This window comes from Saccostrea echinata, unplaced genomic scaffold (genome assembly GCF_033153115.1).
Source record: "Saccostrea echinata isolate AGI-Se365-2 ecotype Australia unplaced genomic scaffold, CSIRO_AGI_Sech_v1 ptg000004l, whole genome shotgun sequence".
NCBI lineage: Eukaryota > Metazoa > Mollusca > Bivalvia > Ostreida > Ostreidae > Saccostrea > Saccostrea echinata.
Genome location: NW_026889753.1, coordinates 3833564 through 3843707, shown reverse-complemented (window position 1 = coordinate 3843707; position 10144 = coordinate 3833564).

Below are 10144 nucleotides of genomic sequence, written 5' to 3'. Positions count from 1 at the left end.
TCTGGACGAGAATAGAAAACAATTATAATGCTTGTCGATGTCACGTACTGACGCATCACAAGCTTCGATAGCCAAATAAAAAGAAGTCCCAAGTAAAGAATCTGGGGGGATAAGACGAGCCATGTGCCCATGCCCATTTTTCGGCTATGCAAGAACATTTATTGGAAAAAATCTCTCAATTGTTCGAATTTACTTGAGCATTTTAATGTTTACCGTAGTTTTCAAAATGATATTTATATTCTAAACAAGCTAAACAGTTGACTTTCATTTACTGTCACAAATGTCTAACATGGGTAAGGACTTCTATTAATTAATCTGCATATTGAGTGTTTACACTTATTGTGGAGATATTATAAAAATGTTAACGTCGTATATAATGATAATGGTGATCTAGAAGCGCTTTTATTTAAAATAAATAAAACGGGAATAAAAGTATTCAAATATCTATTATAATTTTTATCCGGCATTTTAAATAATTTACTGTAAATAAGTTCATTATTACATATATATATTTTATTTTCAGTGAAAAATATGTTATTCCTATAGACATTTTTTATAAAGTAAAACAAAATTAAAACTAAAAAATTCAAAAAAAAAAATCAGAGCATGACTCGAACACTTTCCTCAATAAACGTCCCTTTAAAGAGCTCATCGCTAACCACTAGACCACGGAGTCACACTAACATTTCCATTTAAATAGCATACAGTTCTCTATATTTAGCAAGCGTTTTTGGACTTAGAATTTTTTAAGACCACGGTGAAAATTTAAGTAAGTTAACTTAATTTTTTATGTAAAGTGGGTCTTCAAACCAAATTTTTGCAAGTGTAAAAAGCAACATCTTTCCATTGCCTTTCATTAATCGTTCTCAAAAAAATGGTACGATGACCCACTCTATTTAAAAAATGTAGTTATATCATCCAATTTATGTCAGTTTCTGTGAAAATTGAGCGTGATGCCATTTTGTTGTGTTAATCAGAATCATTTTCGCTGTTACAGTATTCAGGTTTTGTCAAATTTATATGCAAATGGTAATAAGCATTACATTAATTCAACAAAAAGTGAAATTTTTGTAAAATGAATTTATTGATTTTTTATCGATCGTTATGTAGGCATATGGCTCGGCTTATCCCCCCAGTTTCTTTAAAGTACAATCTAAAAATAAAATCATTGACATTGCTGACGATGACACATGTGTGTGTTCCGGTATTATGTCTAGCCATGGTGCAATAAAACTTTTTTTGTGTGTTGCATCTTCTGAAACAATATTATTCGGTTTATTAGAGTTCAAATGACAGAATCACAAACAACAGTTTATCTCTCTAAATTACGCCTTTCCAAAAGGCGTTATAACACCTTTTCAAAAGGCTTTATAACGCCTTTCTAAAAGGCGTTATTATGCCGATTGAAGAGCCATTATTATGCCTTTAACAGGCCTGTGCTAAAAAATGACAAGCAATTATAAGTAAAAAAAACAAGAAACACCCCCCCCCCCAATAAAAACAAAACTGCCTAAACTCGAGGGGGATCTTTTTTCTAACTTTTCGCTATAACTTTCTTTAAATGCAATTATTTGCCAGAGTTTTACTCATCGTCGCAAGCCACGGGTTTTGTGTCCATTCTATTTCCACAACGTTTGTGGAAATAGAATTGCGACGATGAGTTTTACTTTACTGCAACACAATGTTCAGGAACAAACAGTCAATAAATGAATTTTTATATTTAAACGATGGCAAGACTATTCTCCAAAAAGTGGGGGGGGGGGGGCATGTTTGAAAAGCCGTTATATCCAGAAAAGGAAAGTCGTTATTTTATATTAATAAATATATGAAAGATTGAATCAAAGCCATCATAATTTATGCAATATTTAAAAGTATTTTCTATATTCCTGGTGGCCCGCGTGGCGCAGTGGTTAGAGCGTCTGCTCTAGAGTCGCGTAGTAAGGAGTTTATCCTTACGTCGCGGGTTAGAAACCCCACTGCGGGACGTGGAGACCGGTCCTTCGGGTGAGACCGTATAAACCGAGGTCCCGTTTCGCAGTAGGTGCTGGCACGAAAAAGATCCCTCACTGCTCAATGGCCCTGAGTGCCGAGTATAGGTCAAAATTCGTAGCCCTCCACCGGCAAATGATGGCGTCTCCATATGAGTGAAAAATTCTCGAGAGGGACTTTAACAACAAACAATCATAATCTATATTCCTGCACATCTCGCAGACAACTGTTTGCATGCGTACTAAGAAAAGTCAACACTCTACTTGTGAAAATCCAGGATATAGGCAGATGCAGCTTGGGGCTTTGCTGGCCATGTAATTAAAAATCCATGTCAAATTTGAAAATATTTTTCTCTCCTCTTGGAAAAAAGCAGGCAAACTATTTGCATGGGTATAATGGCAATTAGCTTTCAACTAAATTTGTGAAATCCATGACCCTTGGTAGAGGTGTCTGGCATCAGGTATAACATTGAAAATATATTACACATTTCAAAATCTTTTCCTGGAAATCTACTTAAAATTTGTTTAAATTATTTTTTTGAGAAATTAGCTCTATATTTGTGAAATCCATGTTCCAAAAGTAAGATTTCAGCCCCCAGGGTGGGCTAAGTTAGCCATGTATTAAAAATATAAGGCGCAATAACGCCTTTTGAAAAGGCGTAATAAAGCCTTTTAGAAAGACGCAATACCGCCTCTTGGAAAGGCTTAATAACACCTTTTGAAAATACGTAATAACGTCTTTTGTAAGGCGTAATAACACCTTTTGAGAAGGCGTAATAACGCCTTTTTGAAAGGCGTAATAACAACTTTTGAAAAGGCGTAATAGAGCCTTTTTGAAAGGCGTAATAACGCCTTTTGAACATTCGTAATAATGCCTTTTTTCGCGTTATTAAGCCTTTTTGAAAGGCGTTATTACGCCTATTTAAAAAAAAATTTCTCCATAGATTGATCCTAATAGGCTTTCGTACCTGCTATATGTCCATGATTAAAGAAGACTTTATAAGATACAAGTATAATGCATTTTCAATATATGACAAACGATGCCCCACCCTGGAGCTTGAACCCTTTACCCATGGGCCGCGAATTTCACAATTGTCGTAGGCGTTTCATAGTTTAATATAATAACCAACAGTTCGACTGCCTGATGTCCAGGGAAAAAAGGTTTTAAGATTGCATAAAGTTTTATGGTTTTGGCCACTACCCTCGGGACACATGGAGGCAGAGACCATGAAAATCTTTATTTGTGTTCCCCTTTACCAATTTATGCTAATAACCAAAATTGGTAGAAATTAGTTAAGATTAATTGTTACGACGGACACAGACAGATAGCAATAGATTACCTCAGATTAACTAAGGTGACCTACATGTAACAAACAATTTACACAAACTGGTCAGTTATTTATTTTTCATCTGGATTTTTTTATTTACTACTTTTTTATTTACATTTTTGAACTGGATTTCATTGAATTGATGTTGATAATGTGTATTTTTGCCAAGTCTTGATTTCATATATAGTTTAATCATACACCGCAAAGTTTGACGTTTTCAATCATCAGTTATCGGATGGACGGCCAAGATTCCATATCTAAACCATACCACTACTATTGTGATCTGTTAATGGCTTTGCCTACTTTGACGTTCTCTCTACCATATACTAGTAGTCATAATCAGGATAAATCGGATCTTTTATTGCGAAAATTTTCCTTAAAACATGTACTTGCATTTCTTTCATACAAAACTGTACATTTGTCAGTGGGGGTATTCAAAAGTTTCTTGATCTCAGTTCGGAGCAATCTTCTACATTTTGGCCGCGTCAAAAATTTCTCCATTTCTTGTAGTTCGCTTAAAGTCCATTGATAGTCTAGAATTAAAATTTCGACTATCCCAAAGCTGAAATCTTTGTTGAGGAAATCTGGTTGCAGCTGTACTCCTTGCTTTAATATTTCTTTCATTAAACTTTTCATGTCTTTGATACACGCTTGGAATAAAGCTTCTTGTAAACTGTTTTGGTTTGCGTACTTTTCTCTGTCAAATACCTCAGTACAAGTTTCTTCATCTAAAATTAATATCAACTGGGAAAACTGTTTGAAAGGTAAAATGGGAATGAGTGAAAGCAAAATTTCAAGTATCTTCTGGTTTTTTGTAGAAATTGCTTCGTCTATAAATAGCTTTAGGTCTCCGAATGCCCATTTTGTGCCTTTCAGAATGTTGGAGAGCGTGAAATTCTCCTCTGCAGAGGTGAGGAGTTTCATATTTGAAATTAGGTCACATACGAAAGAAACATTCAGAAGTTCCTGGCAACCCAGTTTGTTGAATTCAGCGACTAGACACCCAATGTCTCTCCAACAGGCGGCACGGTAAGCGTTCTTATAATCAGCCATTGAAAGACCACGTTCATGTTTCTGGAACACCATCTCCACTAATTCCTGGTTATATTGTTCTTTAGATAAATCTGTACAAAAGTTAAAAATGTTATTTAAACTCAGTCGAGTATGACCATTCTCCAAAATACACTGGCAAAGTTTTAAATCTTTTTTACTTAATGCTTCATCAAAATACTCTTGAAGGGTTGCTACATGTGTTTCCTCTTTCATAAGTTCTAGACTGTCTTCCAAATCGGTGAAATCTTCGTCTTCAGTTAATGAGATGTCAAATGGAATGATTGGAAATTCTTGTCGAAATGCTCTGTGTATTTTTTCGGCGGGATCTGCTTCCTTTTGAAAATCTATATATGTCATGTTCCGTAATAGTTTTGGTACCTCCGCATCTTCAAGCATAACTGGAATAATGCAATTCCTTTTCTCCTGGACATTCTTTCTAAAGGCTTCTTGTAATTCCAGCAAACACCATCCACTGCTTACAGAAGCTGGACTGAGCAGCACCAGAATTTTATCCGACTTGTCCATGAAATTTGTTACGTTTTCTATAATTTCAGTTCCTGGAAGGAATTCCCGATCTGCAAAACAACACTTCACTTTAAATCTGTTTTCAAGGTCCATCATCAAATCTCTAGCTTTGGTGGAGTTTTCAGAACTATGAACTATGAAGAGATCGTATTCATAATTATCCACCATTTTTCTCTATATTTTGCCCTGGTCTTCACATCAATGAATACAAATTTCAATTAAAAAATTATTTAAATTAAAAAACATATGATGATGCTTTGACACACAATTTCTGTTGTAGTTTGCTAACATCACATACGACGGTGGTCTGCTAGGATGAAATTTTTACTTTGTTCATTTCTTTCTTTTGCAAACCTCGTCCAAAGTGTGTGGTTATCTGCCATTTTGTAAGAGAGCTACATGTGAACTCCGGGCCGTTGCATGATCAGACAATGACTTCCTTATTTAAAAACGAAACTAGAAAATATTTATAAATACAGGAAATATGTAATGGTTTGATATTCGTGGTGATACAAGATCAATATAACTGTTTGTATAATAACAGTAAAAATTCTGCTAATTGGCTGAACAATTGAGAATTTTTTGTACAAGATCCAGAAAGGGATTCTCACCGGTTCCGTACATCCATAAAGTTGATAGAGCCATGAATTTGGCCAAGATTTTCCGTATGTTTGAACTTTCAGGATGCTTGTGCATGTGTATGCCAAAAAGCTTTGCTGTATGCTGCATATCAGTTCACACTTTAAAAGAAAGGAATTATTCGTACCTGGCTTTGGCAAAGCCAATGTTCATTTGCTGATCCAGTTGTAAGGTTTTCCCCACAGGCTATATGGATTATCAACAAATTACTATAAGAAAACGATCATCAGCATATTAAAGTATATACAGATTTTGTGGAGTTTATTAAATTGATGGCAATGCGTATTTCTAAATATGGTTCAGTTCATAGAGTTTTCCTCATTTCAATACTTGTACATGAGGGAACCACTTAAAATAAATTAAGGGCAATTTCCTGAGATGAATTGAATTTTCCTTAATTATTGATACCTTATTTCCATACTTGGGAAAGGTCACGAGAAAATAAAAAGAAAAACGGAAGATTTAATTTATTAATTTGTCGAATTTGAAGCAAATCTTTGAACGTATCTGTGTAATTTTTGTTGTTTTTATTTCTTGTTTCTCTGTTCTGATGATATTTTTCAACGTCCCAACACACGATATATTGAGAGTATGATGTCAATATTGAATGCTAAGAATTCACGGAAACAAATTTTAAAAAAGTAGGGATATGTAGATTGACAATTTATATTAAGACATTTTTGTGCATAGAAAGTAGAAACGCACAGAATTCATACTGTGAACATATTTAGACAATTTTTCCTTATCATTCATGAAATTAATGAAAAAGTTATAGGATAAATGGAGAAATAATAAAATTACATGTACAAATGTTAAAAGACAAGAGGCTCATGAGCCACAACGCTCACCTGAGTCAGTATGGCCCTAGTGGTCTTTTTTTCCCTATAAGATAAGATAATTTTATTTTCGAATTTTGGGCCCAGAAGGCATACAAGCTTTTTACAACTATAAGATAGAAAGTTCTGAATGAAAGGTTACATAGACACACACACATATACATGCATATATATCATAATATGATATAATTCATACAAGTCCATACAAGTAACTGTACGTGCAGCAGTTGGGGTTATCAAATTGCAATTGACAAGTGATCATAAACCTGTATTAACAATATATACCAGTATACAAATATGTATCTAGAACTTTTGTTTCTCTCTAAAGGAATTCTTTGACCAGTATTATTTTTCACAGATTCATATCTACCTTTTTCAATTCTTAATTCATGGTCACTTATTCTAAATCTATATATATAGATATTTTTATTTCATGAGTTGGATATACATATAGTTTTCCATAATGGAAAGCTTGTTTGTCTTATATTACATTGTATGTACATTATTATATGGAAAAAAAAATAATTGTTTTAAATATCCATTTCATTAATTTATTTTTTTATTAATATGTACGACCATACCATTTGTGTACCGAATTGGCGATTCAAAAGAGTTGCCGTGTATGTACACACGTACATGCTTTTGCAATTATAATGAATAGTGGTTCAGTTGCGAATTTGATCGCGAAAATACCGCGAATATTAGTGGTTCGCGTTTCACGTAAAGTCCGCAACACAGTAAAATTTCAAATGATGGAGAACCTGTCATTGTAAGATTTTCTTTAGACATAAAATAAGTAGTTTCAAGTTTTCCTGATTTAAGTCCTTCTTTACGTTTCATTGTTTAACATTGTAGAAAATGTTGTTTTTTTTCAAATATTTTTAACTTGTTTTTTTTTTTAATGTGCTTTTGTATTTTTCAATCTGATTAAAATTAGCTGTTTGTTTGGCAACGTTCACTACGTATTACGTCACAAGTTTGTGGTGTAGTACGTAGTAAACGTATCCAAACAGCTGATTTTAATCAGATTGTGTGTGTGTTTTTTGGGGGGTTTTTTTGTTTTTTTTTTACATTCTGATAATGAAATGTTAATTTTCTTACTGAGATAAATTACATTTTTGTAGCAACAGTTAACATTGCCTAGACTAAGGTTAGTATTTTCTGTATATGCATTATGTAACAGGGGGATTCTGGACTTGATTCCAACCGATGCCAGTATAATAAGATATATATGTTTTGAATTGAGAAATACATAGGGTATATTCCCAATTCAGAAATTATTGTAATATTTGTACATTTTTCGCAGCTTCCAATCGATATTTACAAAATATTTAAGGGTTTTTCCTACCACTCTTTAAAAATATCATATAAATGGTTTTTTCCTACCACTTTTTAAAAATACCATAAATGTTCGTACTTTTCCTGTATATGCGATGTAAGGGTTCTCCATATTTCACAGCCATATAATGCAATCGGCTTTATCATATGATCAAAAAGATGTAAAAATGTTTCGATGGGGGATGAAGTATCAATTCCTATGTTAATCCATTGTGGCTCCACCCTATAAGTACCCGGGGGTCATGATTTGTACAAACTTGAAACAATACTATAAAATTAAGCTTTCACCTAAGTTTGAACTCTTTTGACCCAGATGTTCCTGAGGAGAAGGTTTTTAACGATTTTTTTTCCTATGCATTCCTATGGTGAGCCAATATCCTGCCTCTTTTGAAATGAATGTCATCTTATCATGTATTGGTAATCATTTCTCCAAACCTAATTAGGTTAATTAGAATTATATAATTTTCTGCAGCCTGTGGCAATAAAGTGGCCGGCTGTTTTGCTTTGGCCATATGTCATCACAGTCGATGCAAATTATTATTTTAAATGGATAGATAAGACAGAAGCATGTCACTGATGAAGAGTGATTAAAATTTGTCTGACATGCTTAAAGAAGTGCAAAATATTTATCTAATGGGATAGTCTTTGTTAAGTTGTTCACTTGTTGTTATAATGGGGACCTTTTGGGTTAATCGCCTTTTCCTCTTTGATAACTCGTACATATGATAACCAGCATTCAATCATCCAGATATTCTAAACCATTTAAAGAAAACAATTAAACTGAAGCAGTCACTTCCAATATTTTTTCGATGCATACTTCATTACTTTGAGTGCTTTAGAAAAACAGCTTCTACATATAAATTGTGATGTAAATCGTTCGAACGACAATTAATAGAACGATTTACTAAAACTTGTGAAGCCTGGTTTGGTCTCCTGTTTGATGCCTTTTCAGTTTTCAGGGTTTTCCCCCTCTAATTTTGGAAATTGTCTGTAAATAAGGTAGTAAGATGATATATTAAGAAAGGTTCTTAACATTTTGAATTAAGAATCATTTAAAAGGTAAAGATAACGAACAGTGATCAATCTCATAAATCAACCTGTCAACTGGCCCGCATGATGTAGCCAGGTCAAGTCTAAAGACTTTCTACTTACGTAGCTAATTATAGCTACCTAGGTGATTAAACCTACTCCAGGTAGCTATTTTTACCTACTTTTTGCTTTACTTGCATTTCATGCCTAAACGCGGGAACGGCACAGGATGGTTAGTACCAAATTTCTTGATACATGCAGAATACAACAAAATTTTTTGGCCAAAAAATGATTACTTTCTATCATTTTCACCAGGTCTAGGAAAATCACTATATTTAGCTAAATAGCTAAATCTACCTATATAGCTTTATTTACCTATATAATATAGCTTTATTTAGCTATTTCAGAGTAAATTTCTGTTTTATGAAAAGCAGACAAAAAGTCGCATAATGAGGCAGTATTAGTTTTCAACTTTGAAATGGACTGAAAACAATTCACCAAAAACCCACTTTTAATAATGTTTCTCCTTTTGTGCAATTACAATCAAAGATCTAAAAGTTTTGGGGCTATGTATAACAGTTAATCTGTGAATAAGCAGCTACTTTAACAAAGAAAAGCAGTTTTGGTCAACAAGATAATTGATTGGTAATAATTCAGCACAATGCAAGGCAATTACACTTAGTCATGCCTCATCGCACTTCCAGTAATGGACAGCTATCCAAACAATAGAGATGCATTTTTTGGTTAAAAAGTGTTTAAATGAGGCAATGTTTTTACTATCTATGCTCTAGGTTGTTTTTATCAAACCTTTTTAAAAAAATATCAGCCATAATTTTCATTCGACTTTTTGTTTGCTTTTCATAAAACAGAAACTTATTCTAAAATAGCTAAATAAAGCTATATTATATAGGTAAATAAAGCTATATAGGTAAATTAAGCTATATAGCTAAATATAGTAATTTTCCTGGACCTGTTCACAGGCTCCTGACAAATGGATGGTGAAACCCCCCCCCCCCCAACCCCCCAGCTTATGAGAATTTTTATAAGACAGAAAAACTTATTAATTTATTTAATTTATTTAGTATAATGAAAAATCCAGGGATAGCTAATCAGAACTCCTTGGATGTTTTCCAAAACCTACAATAAAAACTGGTTTCAATGCAGTGAACAGAAATTGGGTGTTTAAACACAAATTTAGGATAAATAAATCATTTTGACCGGGTGTGACTATATGAGGCTTGTAAAACGACATCTCTCTGAACTACATCTTGCATAAATTTTATTGGTTATGTTGTATTAACATTGAAAATCTCCCTCAAAGCGGGGCACCTTGTGTGTTTACAAGATTTTGTTTCTTACCTTCTGTCTTTTTATATACTGTAAAAGGCAAATTTCTAAAACTTAACAA